The following is a 17,086-nucleotide window of genomic DNA, read 5'->3' as shown; positions in this document are numbered from 1 at the left end:
GAGTAAATCCTGGGAGCAGACTCAGAGGGAGGAGCACCGGAGTGGTGAGTATAAATCTAGCTTACCTCGGGGATTCGCGGTTTTGTCTCTAGGGAGCAGACTCAGAGAGAGGAGCACCGGAGCGGTGACCTCGGGGCACAGAGTAACTGAAGCCAAAACTGAAAAAGTGACGTCACAGGAAAGCTGTGACCTGATCGGTTGGTAGGAAATCTGCACCAAATTTGAAAAAAAAAACACTGCAAAGCTAATTAATAAGTTAATTATCTAAGTAGAGACGGCTGGGCAGGTGATGTGCTGTAGTTGTATGATGTGGGAGCTGGCAGATCCCATTGTGAGCCGCAGTGACCACATCTGCAGCAAGTGTTGGTTGCTGGAGGAACTCCGGCTCAGAATTGATGAGCTGGAGTCCGAGCTCCGGACGCTGCGGCACATCCGGGAGGGGGAGAGTTACCCGGACGCTTTGTATCAGGAGGCAGTCACACCCGGTAGATTAAGTACCTCAAGTCCGGTCAGTGGTCAGGGTCAGCAGGGTGTGACTGCAAGTGAGGTAGGTAGAGGGATTCTGTGTTCAGGAACAGAGGAGCCTCAGCTCTTGACCTTGTCCAACAGGTACGAGGTATTGCTCCCTGTGTGGATGAGGAAGAGGGCTGTAGGGAGGATGAGCCAGCTGACCACAGCACCGTGGCACAGGAGGCCATTCAAGAGGGGGGAGCAAAAAGACAAGTGGTAGTTGTAAGGGATTCTATAATTAGGGGATTTGATAGCTTCCTTTGTAAGCAGGATCGAGAGTCCCGCATGGTGTGTTGCCTACAAAAACAAAAATACCTGGAAAAACTCAGCAGGTCTGGCAGCATCTGTGGAAGGGAGCACAGTTAACGTTTCGAGTCCGCATGACTCTTCAACAGAACTGAACACAGATGCTGCCAGACCTGCTGAGTTTTTCAAGGTATTTTTGTTTTTGTTTTCGATTTCCAGCATCCGCAGTTTTTTGCTTTTATCTTATGGTATGTTGCCTGCCTGGTGCCAGGGTGAGGGACATCTCTGACCGGCTTGAAAGGATATTGGAGAGGGAGGGGGAGGATCCAGTTGTTGTGGCCCACGTTGGGACAAGTAACATAGGTAAGACTAGGAAAGAGGACCTGTTTGGGGATTATCAGGAACTAGGAACTAAATTAAAGAACCGGTCCTCAAGGTTCATAATCTCCGGATTACTACCAGAGCCACTTGCAAATTGGCATAGGGACGCGAGAATAAGGGAAGTAAACACGTGGCGAAAGGAGTAGTGTGGGAAAGAGGGGTTACATTTCGTGGGGCACTGGCATCAGTATTGGAACAGGAGGGATCTGTACCATTGGGACGGTCTCCACCTGAACCGATCTGGGAACAATATTCTAGCGAAAAGGGTAAATAGGGTGGTCAACAGGACTTTAAACTAGAAAGTTGGGGGGGGGGGAAGGGTAAAACTCCAAGAATTAAGACTAATGGGAAACAAAGCAGCAGGTTAGCGTGTGGGGGGGTGGATTCAACTTCATGGAAAATTATGAAAAAACTGAAAAGAAATGAGAGCCCAGGAGAGGCTATTAAGTCTCCAGAACACAAAATAGGACAGAGTGTTTGGAAAGGGCTAGGAATCTAACTTCAAGCACATCAGATAAAGGGACGACAATGAGAAAGGGGACGGGAAATACAGGACTGAAGGTGTTGTATCTGAATGCGTGCAGTATACGAAATAAGGTAAATGAGCTTGTGGCGCAGATTGAAATTGGCAGGTATGATGTGGTGGGCATTACGGAGACACGGCTGCAAGGGGATCAGGACTGGGAGCTAAATATCCAAGGATATACATCCTATCGAAAAGATAGGCAGGTTGGCAGAGGGGGTGGGGTTGCTTTGTTAGTAAGAAATGAAATCAAATCGATAGCAAGAAATGATGTAAGGTCAGATGATGTAGAATCTGTGTGGGTAGAGTTGAGGAACCGCAAAGGTAAAAAAACCATAATGGGAGTTATGTACAGGCCTCCGAACAGTAGTCAGGATGTGGGGCACAAGATACACCAGGAGATATAAAAGATGTGTAAGAAAGGCAAGGTTACAGTGATCATGGGGGATTTCAATATGCAAGTAGACTGGGAAAATCAGGTTGGTAGTGGATCCCAAGAAAAGGAATTTGTGGAATGTCTACGAGATGGCTTTTTGGAGCAGCTTGTGGTGGAGCCCACTAGGGAACAGGCAATTCTAGATTTAGTGATGTGTAATTAGGCAGATTTGATAAGGGAGCTTAAGGTGAAAGAACCCTTAGGAGGAAGTGACCATAATATGATAGAATTTACCCTGCAATTTGAGAGGAAAAAGCTGGAATCAGATGTAACGGTATTACAGTTGAATAAAGGCAACTACAGAGGCATGAGGGAGGAGCTGGCCAGAATTGACTGGGAGATGAACCTAGCAAAAATTCATCCCTAGGAAGAAGCATACTAAAGGGAGGATGAGGCAATCATGGCTGACAAGGGAAGTCAGGGACAGCATAAAAGCTAAAGAGAAAGCATACAATGTGGCAAAGAGCAGTGGGAAGCCAGGGGATTGGGAAGCCTACAAAGACCAACAGAAGACAACTAAAAAAGAAATAAGGAGGGAGAAGATTAAATATGACGGTAAACTAGCCAGTAATATAAAAGAAGATTGCAAGAGTTTTTTTACATATATAAAGGGTAAGAGAGAGGCAAAAATGGACATTGGGCTGCTGGAAAAGTAGTAGTGGGGAACAAAGAAATGGCGGAGGAACTGAATAGGTACTTTGCGTCAGTCTTCACAGTGGAAGACACGAGTGACATCCCCAAAGTTCAAGAGAGTCGGGGGGCAGAGGTGAGTATGGTGGCCATTACCAAGGAGAAGGTGCTAGGAAAACTGAAAGGTCTGAAGGTGGATAAATCGCCTGGACCAGATGGATTACACCCCAGAGTTCTGAAGGAGATAGCTGAAGAGATAGTGGAGGCATTAGTGGTGATCTTTCAAGAATCACTGGAGTCAGGGAGGGTCCCAGAGGACTGGAAAATCGCTAATGTTACCCATGTGTTTAAAAAGGGAGTGAGGCAAAAGACGGGAAATTACAGGCCGATTAGCCTGACCTCGGTCGTTGGTAAGATTTTAGAGTCCATTATTAAGGATGAGATTTCAGAATACTTAGAAGTGCATGGTAAAATTGGGCAAAGCCAGCATAGTTTCATCAAGGAGAGGTCATGCCTGACAAATCTGTTAGAATTCTTTGAGGAGGTAACGAGTAGGTTAGACAAAGGAGAGCCAATGGATGTTATCTTCTTGGACTTCCAGAAGGCCTTTGACAAGGTGCCGCACAGGAGGCTGCTCAGTAAGATAAGAGCCCATGGTGTTAGAGGAAAGGTACTAGCATGGATAGAAGATTGGCTGTCTGGCAGGAGGCAGAGATTGAGGATAGGGGGATCCTTCTCAGGATGGTGGCCGGTGACTAGTGGAGTTCCGCAGGGGTCAGTATTGGGACCACAACTTTTCACTTTATACATTAATGATCTAGATGAAGGAACTGAGGGCATCCTGGCTAAGTTTGCAGATGCTACAAAGATAGGTGGAGGGACAGGTAGTATTGAGGAGGCGTGGAGGCTGCAGAAGGATTTGGACAGATTAGGAGAATGGGTAAAGAAGTGGCAGATGGAATACAACGTGGGCAAGTGTGAGGTCATGGACTTTGGTAGGAAGAATAGAAACATAGACTATTTTCTATGGGGAGAGAATTCAGAAATCTGGAGTGCAAAGGGACTTAGGAGTCCTAGTCCAGCAGGTTGAGTCGGTAGTTAGGAGGGCAAATGCAATGTTGGCATTTATTTCAAGAGGGCTAGAATATAAAATAAGGGATGTGCTGCTGAGGCTTTATAAGGCTCTGGTCAGACCACATTTAGAATATTGTGAGCAATTTTGGGCCTCGTATCTCAGGAAGGATGTGCTGGCCCTGGAGAGGAGGTTCACGAGAATGATCCCTGGAATGAAAGGCTTAACATATGAGGAACGTTTGAGGACTTTGGGTCTATACTCGATGGAGTTTAGAAGGATGAGAGGGGATCGGATTGAAACTTACAGAATACTGAAAGGCCTGGATAGAGTGGACGTGGGGAAGATGTTTCCATTAGTAGGAGAGACTAGGACCCGAGGGCACAGCCTCAGAGTAAAGGGAAGACCTATTAGAACAGAGATGAGGAGAAACTTCTTTAGCCAGAGAGTGGTGAATCTATGGAATTCATTGCCACAGAAGGCTGTGGAGGCCAGGTCATTGAGTGTATTTAAGACCGAGATAGATAGGTTCTTGATTGGTAAGGGGATCAAAGGTTATGGGGAGAAGGCGGGAGAATGGGGTTGAGAAACTTATCAGCCATGATTGAATGGCGGGGCAGACTCGATGGGCCGAATGGCCTAATTTCTGCTCCTATGTCTTATGGTCTTATAGAACAAGGGTCACAACTCCATGAAAGCACAACATAGAAACAAGTGACAAATAGCCCTGGAGGGTGGGAAAAAATGTATAAGTAAATTAAAAAATAAAAATTTAAAAATTTGGATTAAAGAAGGGGAAAGATAGAAGAGAGAGTTCATAGTCTGAAGTTGTTGAACTCAAAGTTAAGTCCGGACGGCTGTAATGTGCAGTAGGCCAAGGATGGACATGTGGGTAAGAGGGCAAGATGGTATATTGAAATGGCAAGCGAGAGGAAGGTCTGGGTCACAGACTGAGCAAAGGTGTTCTGCAAAGCAGTCACCCAGTCTGCGTTTAGTCTCCCCTATGTAGAGAAGACTGCATTAGGAGCAGCGAATACAGTAGCCCAAGTTGGAGGAGGTGCAAGTGAAGCGCTGCTTCACCTGAAAGAAGTGTTTGGGGCCTTGGACGGTGAGGATGGAAGAGGTAAAGGGGCAGGTGTTGCACCTTCTGCAATTACATGGGAAGGTGCCATGAGAAGGGGATGAGGTGTGGAGGTGATGGAAGAATGGACCAGGGTGTCATGGAGGGAGCAGTCCCTATGAAATGCTGATGGGGGAAGGGGGGGGGAATGAGGGGAAGATGTGTTTGGTGGTGGCATCATGCTGGAGTTGGCAGAAATAGCGGAGCATGATCTTTGAAACAGTATAAAATCCATCACATTTCTACTTCTCTTTAGCTCTGAAAAAGAGCCATACGGACTCCGGAAGTTAACTCTGTTTCAGTCTCCACAGATGCTGCCAGACCTGTTAAGTTTTTCCAGCATTTTCTGTTTTCATATCACGTTGGATCATTGTTCAGCTTCCTCTGCCTTATTAGTGCTGCTGGCAGTGGTATTGCTGTAAGATCAATGGAATAGTTCAAACGACATCGTTTTTTCCTGTGGTAGCAGTATACCAGCAACAAACATAAAACTTAGCTCCAGATGCAGAGGCTCTTTTTACAATTGTGGGAAAACCTTATCCATACAAGCCAATGATGGGATTTCCCATCAAAAGATTGCAAAGAACAGTTATATTGGACTCAAAACATTAACTCTTTTCTCCCTCCACAGATGCTGCCAAACTTACTGAGTTTTTCTAGCACTTTCATTTTTTATTTCACAAGGGATTCCTCAGTCAGTCTGTATAGATCTTTCCCAAGCTATCACAGGGAAAGTCTGGGAACCAGCCATGAATCATGGAACCAAAGCAAAACACAGAAAATGCTGGAAATACTCAGCAGGTCTGGCAGCATCTGTGGTGAGAAACAGAATTAGCGCTTCCAGCACTTTCATCAGAACTATTGACCTGAAAAGTTAACTCTGCTTCTCTCCACAGATGCCGCCTGACCTGCTTTTCTATTAACATTTCAAGTGTGGAGTCTTTGTGATGAATTGTTCCTTTGAAACAGCAACACTCTTTGACTGTGGAATTTGCCCCACACTACATCAGACAAATTAATAGCACCAACAGCTAAAGGTTCTGTTAAGCGTGACTTTGAGGTCTATGTTGTTCGCCATTTTAAGTCGCTGACCTACTCCCTTTCTGACCACTCTGTCTTTGACTCTATCTTCTTCTTCTTGGGCACTCTGCACCTTCTGGTCTTAACATGACCAGATCTTAACTACAGCCTCCATTTTCTTTATGGCTAGGGGCTTCAGGACATTGGGAGAAGTTAGTTGGTTCTGCATCGGAAGACCTCTCTGATGGGGGCTCTGCAGATTTCCTGTCATCCTGCTTTTCTTCTACCTGCTAAATTCTACCCTGTCATGCCAGTGCTGATTTCACATCTGACTTACCACACCACCTCCACTGAAGGGGAAAATATAATAACAAAAGGGAGTGATTAATTCAGAACAGTAACATCCATTTAAAATGACTACTAAGTGCAGCCAACACTCCCCACACTTTTCATTGGCTGCATGCATGAACAGGGGCCCAATACCCAAGTGCCTAGCTGTATTTAAAGGCAGCATGCCTCTCTTAAAGAGGAGGTGCATTGTGGCTGACATGGATGTTGTGAGTCTGTTCAGCTGCAAATCTGTTTTTGCGATTTTTGAGGATGTAGGGTGGATAAGGGGGAATGAGTGGATTTTAAATTGGTGAAAATAATTTCAATAAACTACACAAAACTATTTTCTGGTTAGAGTAGGGTACAATAGCCACATCCTTAGCATACTTAAAAAAAAAATACATTCAAAATCTTTTAAAACCTACCTACTACTATCCTTGCACCCAAAAGCTTAATATTTAGAGCCTACTCAAAGGTCTGCAAATGGAGCCAATTAGTGGAAACTCCCAATGCTAATAATTCACTCTGGTGACATGGCCAGTTTTATGGGCAGGGCCAGCTTCTCATCTGATGTTTGTAAAACGACAAAAAATTGCAGGAACTTGAGTTGCACTTAATTTGTGCTTAAAATTCTAGAATATTTTACACCAAATCACGCCAATTTCAGGCAAAGTGCAATGAATAGAATGCAATTGAGAATAAACTCCAGGCCTAAATATATAAGCAGAAGTAATAAGTAAGGACTTTAAAATCTATATTTCCCAAATGCAATAAAACTCTGCATCAGTTAAGCTTTTAAAAATACTTCTTTGTTTCTATGTTGTGAAGATGGATGTTATTTTTAAAGTATTTTTGGGAATATGGGTGGTATTCTGTAAAGAAGGTTGTGTGTGTATGTGTGTGTGTCCATGATTAATTAAACTGACAGAAGGTTAGTAAAGACAGCTGGTCTGTGGGAACTGATACGAAAGGTAAAGGAGCTAGACGCATGTATTTGTAATGAGAGGCTATGGTGAAGTTGGATTTAAAGTAAATAGCTTGGGTTAGAAATTTGCATTAAGAGATAGAGACTTGGCTTTTCAGCTGTTAAATTTCAAAGGGGAGTGAGGGGCTTTCACAACTAGCAAATATTTCATAAGTAAACCAGGAAGGTTATTCAATTTTATTTGACCCGAAAGGGAAGGCAATAGGAAAACATGAAAGATTTTTATGTTTTGAAAAAGTTGAGTTCAAAGAGGTGCTGAGGATAATAGAATTAAAGATAAAAGGGAAAAAGGATATTTAAGGAAAGAGTTGCGTTGGCTGTGTGGGGGAGATATCCTGGGCCAGCTCTGTGCTGAAAGAAGGTGCGAAATCTGAAGTAGCCATCCACAAACCAGGGGCTGAATTTTCTGGTTGGCCGGGGGAGCGGAGTGGGTGTGGGCTTGGGCGGGGGTGGACCCGATCGTTGCCCATGATTGGGTCCGCGCCACCACTTTACTTGGGTGGGCCAATTAAGGCCCGCTCAGCGTAATGCGTGATTCCCAAGGATAGCGGGAGTGGGCGGGCGGCGGCGGAAGTGCACTCGGCAACCCGGCGGCCTGTTTATCTGAAGTGCTGGCAGTCTTTGCAAGGCTGTTCACAATGGCAAGTGGAAGGGCTCACCAGAGGGCTTCTGGTGAGCAGGCCAGCCCGGATGGTAGGCCAGCAGAGTAGGCCAGGCTGGAGGGTAGGGCAGAGGGACAGGCCAGGCCGGGGGGGTAGGGCTGGGGGGTGCCAGTGTGTCCCTCATTTTTCAGATGAATGCCCTCCTCGAGGAGCTGGCAGCACGGCGGGAGGTGCTGGTTCCCCAGGATGGGAGGAGGAGGCCCCCCCACATAACAAAACATGCCTGGGAGGAGGTGGTGAGCTTCCACAACGTGGTGCGGCGAACCTGGATCCAGTGTCACAAGCGCTTCAATGACTTGTTGCGCTCTGGCAGGGTGAGTACCATGTTGGCATTGATAGTTTAACCCAGCAGATCGACTTACCCCCCACCCTGCTGCCCCCCCCAACCCCCCAAGTCTGAGTGTCGTGACTGCATTGAATCATTGACGGCATTTATCCTTTGCTGGGTGGGCAAGCAGATATTGCCAATGCTGAGGTCAGCTTGAGAGGGTGATGAAGAGATGCTTTTTCGCCCCTGCAACATTTGTTACGCTAAGTCCCACATGACTGGTTTGGGGGCAACTTGGAGGAGCTGCATCTAGGCACTGTGTTTGAACTCCAGGCCATGTCCAAGTCAGGGTGATGACATGCTGGGAGGGGAGCTTCAAGGTGGCGTGGCAACGAACCATCTGCTGCGCCCTGCGCTCCACGTGCTTGTGCCTCTTTGCTATGTAAGGATATACCGTGTGGTGCCTAATGTGATGTAAGCAGCATGTGTCCAAGGGGGTGGTCGGTGGGTGGGGGGCAGCCCTAGCATCTTTGTGTGAGTGTTCGCCAGCAGCGGGGTGAGGAGGCACTGGTGCCCTGATATGTCCCATTCTGGTTGGTGTGGGCCATGTGCGAAGAGAGCCCATGTGCAATTTGCACTAATCAATGCTCTTCTCTCTTTTCAGGAGAATAATGCTCATAATGCGGCAGAGCGTGCAAGGACTGGCGGCAGCCAGGCGCAGATCGCCATTCTTAGCCACTTCGATCAGGAGGCCCTGGATTTGGAGAGGTGCCATGCGCCCAGGTCCACTGTTGTCGGTGAGGCTTTGGTGTCACAGCCAGGTATTTATGTCCAGCAGTGAGGTCAGCATTGTTCTCCCAATAGCCATAGCAGTGCTGAATGTTAATTGATTTAATTTTGCAACATGGCTTGACCACTGGTTATGGAAGGATGAGCGCATAATGATCCGGGGGACAGGGTTGCACTGTGACATTGTCTCCATGTTAACTGATCCACTGTCCTTGTTCTTCCTTTCAGCATCATCGGAGCAGGGCCGGGAAGAGGAGCAGCAGATGCCCCATCTCACACCTGAGGGGCCTGACGTCTCACCAGCGTCACACCGTTTCTACGAGGCGGGAACCAGCGCAGATACTAGCACCTTGGTGGGAATTCGAACATCGTCTAGTGTTCCAGGGCACAGTGGTGAGGGCACTTCACAGTCACTGGAGGAGCTGGCAGAGACAGAGAGTGCCATGGCGCCAGCAGATGGAGGACTGCCGGAGACCAGGCACATGCTCAGTCGGTGCCTGATGATGTGCCTCTGGAGTCGTCCGCGATGCAGCAAATGTAGGAAATGCGGCCGGGTGTGCGGAGCATCTGGGGGAGATACATGAGGCTATGCTCGGCTTGGTCTCCGTGCTGGAGGAATCTACACGGACGATCACCGAAGCAATGTGCCACATGTCCGAGCGCCATGCGTCCTCCATGGAGAGAGTGGCGACTCTCGTGGAGAGGCTACTCCAGGAGACCCGTCAGGGCTTCCTGGGGATGTGCTTTGACCAGTAAGCCCTCACATCGGCATTGACCTCAGCTGGTCAGTGCCAGTGTGGGAGATGGTTTGGGCATCAACTTTCCCAGCTCGGTGCCCATCCATCCACAATGAGCAGGGAGGTCCGAAGTGACCTCACATCGGCGCAGCAATTGCCTGGCGTCTCTGCGGGCACCTCCCAAGGTGCTCTGGATGAGGGCGGCAGCTCCTCCGCCCCTCTCCCAGTGACCGTAGCATCCGGTGAGGCTGCAACGACTGGGGAGATGCCAGCTGTGGAACTGGCAGTTCTCTCCCAGGCGGGGCCAGCACTGGCTCCATAGGTCAGAGGACGACCGCCAAGATCATCGAGGCCAACAGGACAGCAGAGTCAGCAGGCTATCTCAGTTGCCGCTCCAAGCGATGGGGCAGCACCAAGACGTAGCACCCAGAAACAAAAATATAAGGGACCTTAGGCGCACCATGGGTTTGTCACTGGTGCTTTTGTGTTGGCCTGAGATGAGGCCCTTATGATTTGTTTTGATTTATAACACTATTGCCTTTTTTTTTTGGAATAAGTTGGTTTGCTTGACATATTAAATTCAGATATTTCACCATGGCTGAGGATGCCTCTTTTCTTCTGCATGTGTATGGTTTCCAAAAATGTTAGGAGTGCTTTGTGGCACATTCAGCTTTATTAACATGGCCCTTAGTTACTGTTCCTAACCTGGAAGATTTGGCACTTAGGTATCGAGTAAGGAGCCTACAGCCTAAGCGTGTCCTGGTGGTCCATCTGTGGTGTGCTAGCTGAAGGTTTGTTGGATTAAAGCCTCCTGGGTGTCCATGCCTCCCTGGAGTATGCCCGGGTCAGCGTCTACCCATTCAGCATTTCCCTGCGCATGCTCATCCTCGGACTCACTGCTGAACTCATGGTGTGCAGCTGCAGCCACTGCGTCAAGGCCTTCATCGTCCGCTGCGTCCCCTCTTTCCAGCGCAAGATTGTGGAGAGCGCAGCATGCAACCGCTATCAACGAGACACGATCTGGGGGGTACTGGAGTGCGCCCCCTGAGTGGTCCAGGCATTGGAAGTGCATCTTGAGAAGACTGATGGCTCTCTCCACCATAGCCTTTGTGGAGCCGTGGCTCCTATTGTACCACTGCTCAGCTTCTGTTCTTGGATGGTGGATAGGCGTCATAAGCCACCGTCTGAGGGGATAGCCCTTGTCACCCAGCAGCCATCCATCAAGCCAAGCTGGAGCACTGAAGAGCCCCGGCACCTGGGAGTGCCTGAGGATGTAGGCATCGTGGGAGCTGCCTGGGTACCTTGCACAGACTTGTAGAATCTGCATCCTGTGGTCACACACTATCTGCACGTTCATGGAGTGGAAGCCCTTCCTGTTGACGAAGGTACCGGGCTCACCTGCTGGCGCCTTGATGGCCACATGTGTGCAGTCTATTGCACCCTGGATGCGAGGGAAGCCAGCAATGGCCGCGAAGCCTCTGGCTCACTGTGTCTGGCTTGCCTGGTCGCAATGGTAGTGGATAAAAGTCAATGCACACCTGAACAGAGCACCTGTAACCTGCTTGACACAAGTGTGGACAGCTAATTGGGAGATATCACAAAGATCACCCACCAAGCCCTGGAAGGAGCCAGAGGCATAGATGTTGAGGGCAACTGTGACCTTCAGAGCCACTGGCATGGGGTGTCCACCCACACGGTTAATGGAGATCTCAGGCCCAATCATCTGACAGATATAGTTGACTGTCTCCCTTGAGAGACGGAGCCTCCTTTGGCACTGCACCTCAGACGTATTGAGTTAGCTGCTTTGCTGCCTTTCGCAGGATAGTGGCATCTTCTGTGGCCCCTTCTGCATTGGACTACCTCTTGTCCCTCCGCCTCTTGTGCCTGTACTCCCAAAGGTAACTCCCAAGGAGGCTGAATGTGCACTCCTGGCCTCCTCCCCCTTCTAGCCCTCCCTTGCTCCTCAGAGGAGCTGCCTTCAGTGCACAGTTCAGCTCCCATTCCCAGGCTAAGGGGAAGGCTTCCAGAAACCTGCAGGCCCAGAAAAGATTACTCACTGCAGAGTGCAGACCTGAAGGTTAAGATTCTAGAAAAAGCAGCTGGAATATGTTTTGAAGTACTGCAGATCACACAGGCAAGTTTAAAAAACTTTCAAAAATAAATACTTGACTGTCCACACACTCGACCCCAGTGAGCCCTCTTATCCCGCCCATGGATTAGATTAATAAAAATGTGTCCTACCTGCCTGCTCGTTGCACCTGTGCACCAATCCGAAGATTGCACGGGCGTCAAAAAATTTTTGTTGATTGGTGAGCGTAGGCTTTAAGTGGCCTGTTAATTAATGGCGGGCGCGCGTCAGCCATCATCGCGAAATGTCTTCCTGCACTGTACCTATGTTTGAGGAGCAAGACTCCTGGCATTGACACCATCTATTTCTTCTCACCACCACCTGAGTATGTGTCTGGAGGACATCTGGCTCCTCTGAGGGTGCAAGATATCTTTTTTTTTATTTGTTCAAGGGGCATAGGTGTCACTGGCTAGGCCAGCATTCATAGCCCCTCCCTAATTGCCCTTCACAAGATGGTGGTGAGCTGCCTTCTTGAACCACTGCAGTCTATGTAGTGTAGGTTCCAGGCATTTCAGAGTCAACCACATCACTGTGGGTCTGAAGTTACATGTAGGCCAGACTAGATCAGGACAGCAGATTGCCTTCCCTAAGGGGCATTAGTGAACCAGGTAGATTTTTATGACAATCGACAATGGTTTCATGGTCATCATGAGACTTTTAATTTCAGATTTTTATTGAAGACATCTTCTGCATTCTACATCTTCCACCGAGGCCTCGAGCGCATTATCAGAAAACCCTGGTCCATACCATAGTCAGCCACAATTCACTTTTTCACTGAATCGATTCATTAGAAATAGGAGTAGGCCATTTGGCCTTTCAAGTCTGCTGTTTAAGGCTGATCTCCTACCTCAACTTCACCTTGCAACACTATTTTCATATACCTGGATTTCCTTAGTATCCAAAAATCTATTGATCTCTGCTTTGAATTCACTCAACAAATGTCCATTCACAACTCTCTGGGGTAGAGAATTCAAAAATTTTCAACCTCTGAGTAAAGAAATGTCTCTGCTGAAGATTTAATATGCTTATTTTTTGTGATAAACCCTTTTTCAGCCATATGAATCAAACTGCACTAAGTTACCATTCTTAAATACAACAAGGAATATTTTTTAAAGCAAAATTACTTTAAAATAGGCCAATACCCATTGGAGTTTAAGAGCGTAGAGGTGAACTTAATGAAACATGTAAGATTCTGGGGCGGTTTGATTTGGTAGATGCTGAGAGGATGTTTCTTCTCATGGAGGAATCTAGAACTCGGCATACAGTTTAAAAATAAGGGGTTTCCTACTTAAGATGGAGATGAGGAGAGATTTCTTCTTTCAGAGGGTCGCTGGTCTTTGGAATTCTCTTCCAAGAGAGCAGTAGAGGCTGGACAATTGAATATATTCAAAGCTGAGTAAGACAGGTTTTTGATCTACCAGGGAGTCAAAGATTATGAGTAGTAGGCCAGAAAGTGAAGTCAAGACTACAATCAGAGAATTAGCCATGATCTTATTAAATGGTGGAGCAGGCCCGATGGGCCGAATGGCCTACTCATGCTCCAATTTCTTATGATCTTACGATCTTTATGATCTTAAAAAAAATTATAACATCTGATTGCCCAGGTTTGTGGAAGATTTTGCATTTGCAGATATGTAAATGAGTTTACATAGAAACTCAGGGCAAAAAACACTTTGTAAAATGGGAGCAATTTTGGATGTAGCTTGCCCCGGAATCGTCAAATGAAGCGGAAACTTTACCCTATAGGGCTTAGAGAAATAAGTATGGGATAAGATACATGTTATTTCCAGAATTAACATGAACTAGAGCCCTCTTTTCAATGTGACCCCTCTTTTCAATGTGATAATGCAATGTTATTGTGTTAAAATCCCGTTGTGTATGCTGCTGTGGTGAATGGTGGAAGTGCAAATAAAGTGATTAATAAATCACAGGATTTATTAAAACATTCTGAATGCTGAAGTTGGATAACTTCCATGAACTTCATTTCTGTTGAAGGGTCATGAGGACTCGAAATGTCAACTCTTTTCTTTTCCGCCGATGCTGCCAGACCTGCTGAGTTTTTCCAGGTAATTCTGTTTTTGTTTTATTTCACAGTTGCTGTTTTGTTACAAAAGTTGAGATTATAAATTATTTATTACAAAACAGGCAGGCATGAAATTTAATTTATATGAATTTGTCATTAAGCTCCTTGTGGAAATTTAGCATCAAGGAAATGACCCAATTTAAAGTAGTTGTAGTGAATGTTGGTTTCAAAACACAATTGAATGCGTTGCATAGCCTTTCTTAACTCATGTGATAAGCACTGTTCCATCATTGTTGCCAATTTTGTATCATATTTGCAGAACTTAAACATCATCTGAATAGTATGACAGATATATTTCAAGTGTTTGTGTGTTGGAGATGGTGTTGGATGTGATGTTACAAGATGTGATGCTCTGGAGTTCTTATCAGCTGATTCAGTCGTCTTGCAGCTAAGAGAACTATAGCAAAGAAGAGTATAGCCCCAAAATAAAAAGCAAATTGCTTTTAGAAGGGGTGCTTGCAGTGTCAGTTCCCATTTGCTAGCCTGTTTAATGTAAACTTTCCAGGCTAAGTCTCAGTTTAAAACAAAAAGGATCTACTCAGCAGCCATATTTAGTAAATTGTGCATTGGAAACCAACAAACAACCTTCTAAAACCAAAATCAAAGAAGAGAAATTCCTCTTAATGAAAAATGAGAGACTATCGTTAATTAATGACATTATTCTGTAATTAATATTTTCACAAATCACATTCTTCAAAGTAGGCCAGGCAATTCATTACTTATAAGTGTCACACATTGCCACTTTAGAGCCATTTGGAAGCCACTGAGAAATCATAGGTCTGATTTTCCTGGAGCAGACACCTCATGCTATGCCCCATTAGTTTGACTTGTTTGTAAATGTTTAGACTTTTGCCCACAAAGTTGCTGAAATTTGAGCAGTTGATGTGCAACTAGGGCAACAGGGCATCTTGAACCTTGCCATGGCCGTGGCCAGGCCGCAACTGCTCTCCTGCAACCCGTTACAGACTGCTACACAACCAATCAGAGGATTGTTTGCGCAGTTTGATTGGCAGGAATTTGGCAAAGTACCAGTTAATGGGAGATTTGTTTATACAGTTTGAATGATAAAAGCCCAGGATTACTAGCAGGGCCTCTTTGTACAAACAAGTTGTTGAAGGTAAGAAATCTTCCAATATTTGTGCTTAATTGTAACCTTTTCAGAAGTGTACATAGCGTCCACATAACTAAAATGTAATTTTTTTTTGCTTATTTTTTCACAATTTGGCAGTGTATACTTGAAATCCCAGTGGATGCATGTTTTTTGTTACATTTTTAAAAAGTCAATGTACAAACATTATTTGTTATTTTCAGTGTGTTCTAATGCATTTCCAGATTTGTTCATTATTAAAGCAATGTAATCAATAAACTGTTTTACAAAACCCACTTTTATCTGTGCAAAAAATGAAGCATAAGTTCCAAACCTTAAAATTGATATAGGATACTGTTATTCTCTTGAATTAAATGTTGGCAATCAGGGACTAGAGATCCACTGTTGTCATGTTAATTCATCTTGCCGGGTATAGTGTGTGCCTGACATCGTCAGTCACTGCTTCAAAAATGTTTCTGATCACAACTTTATTTGCAGATCATTTGTTTTGATCAATGAGCATTCATCTATCTTTCATCACGGGGGAATTTCAGACCTATGTTTTGGATAAGACTTAAATAGTCTGCCCTCTCGGGTAGACTGAAAGATCCCATGGCACTGTTTGAAGATCTCCCCCTTGTGTCCAGATCACTCTTTATCCCTCAACCACTATCCCGTAAAATAAATCCAGATTAACTGACAATTATCTCATTACTGTTTGTGGGATCTTGTTGTGACATAATGGCTGGCATGTTTCCCTGCATTACAATGAGGATTTCACTTTAAAAGTAGTTTGTTAGTTGTAGTGCACTTTAGGATATCCCGAGGTCACGAAAGGGTAGTATATAAATATAAGCTATTTTTCTTTTTTCAGTTATCCAAAGGGATATTGAACAAAGCAGCATGGGTAATGGAAGGAATGCCACTGATTCACAAATTTGTAAGTGTTTGACTGAACATTTAAAAAAATTATTTCATGGCATGTGGGTGTCACTGGCAAGGCCAGCATTTGTTGCCCATCCCTAATTGCCCTTGAGAAGATGGTGATGAGTTGCCTTCTTGAAGCTCCACAGTCCGTCTGGGGTTGGTACACCCACAGTGATGTTAGGAAGGGGGTTTCAGGTTTTTTATCTAGCAATAGTGATGGAATAGTGATATAGTTCCAAGTCAGGATGTTGTGTGGCTAAGGGGAACTTGCAGGAGGTGGTGTTTCCAGGCATCTGCTGCGCTTGTCCTTCTCAGTGGTAGAGGTTGTGGGTTTGGAAGGTGCAGTTGAAGGAGGCTTGGCAAGTTGCTGCAATGCAACTTGTATATGGTACACACTGCTGGCAGTGTGTGTTGGTAGTGGAGGGAGTGAATGTTTAAGGTGGTGGATGGGGGTGCTGATCAAGTGGGCTGCTTTGTGCTGGATGGTGTCCAGCCTCTTGAGAGTTGTTGGAATCACACTCATCCAGACAAGTTAAAATATTCCATCACACTCCTTGTAGATGCTGCACATTGGGGAATCCAGAGGTAAGTTAGAATTCCTAGCCTCAAGCCTGCTCTTGTAACCACAGCATTTAAAAGGCTGGTTCTGTTCAGTTTCTGGTCAATGGTAACCCCCCCCCCGCCAGGATGTTGATAGTGGGGTATTCAGTGATGGTAATGCGATTGAATGTCAAGAAGAGATGGTTAGATTCTATTTTGGAGATGGTCATTGCCTGGAACTTGTGTGGCATGAATGTAACTTGTCACTTATCAGCCCAACCATGAATATTTTCTAGGTCTTGTTGCAAATGGACACAGACTACTTCAGTGCCTGAGGAGTTGCGAATGGTGCCAAACATTGTGCAATCATCAATGAACATACCCATTTCTGACTTTATAATGGAGGGTAGGTCATTGATGAAGCTGGTGAAGATGATTGAGCCTAGGCCTAGCCTGAGGAACTCCTGCCGTGATGTCCTGGGACTGAGATGATTGGCCTTCAACAACCACAACCATCTTCCTCTGTGCCAGGTATGACTCCAACCAGTTTTCCCCTGATTCCCATTGACTTCAATTTTGCTATCATCCAACAGTTTTCTGTGATGCAGCTTG

General features: G+C 45.8%; 1 protein-coding gene across 1 annotated transcript in view; it reads right to left on the bottom strand.

The window, feature by feature from the left end:
* Positions 1 to 17,086, bottom strand: part of LOC144691599 (glycerol kinase 3) — a 149,967-nt gene that overhangs the window by 116,304 nt on the left and 16,577 nt on the right. The gene's annotated exons all lie outside the window — the stretch shown is intronic.

The sequence above is a fragment of the Cetorhinus maximus genome, chromosome 16 (assembly GCF_964194155.1).
Source record: "Cetorhinus maximus chromosome 16, sCetMax3.hap1.1, whole genome shotgun sequence".
NCBI lineage: Eukaryota > Metazoa > Chordata > Chondrichthyes > Lamniformes > Cetorhinidae > Cetorhinus > Cetorhinus maximus.
The sequence above is the reverse complement of the archived record's forward strand: the minus strand, read 5'-3'. Positions and strand labels throughout refer to the sequence as shown.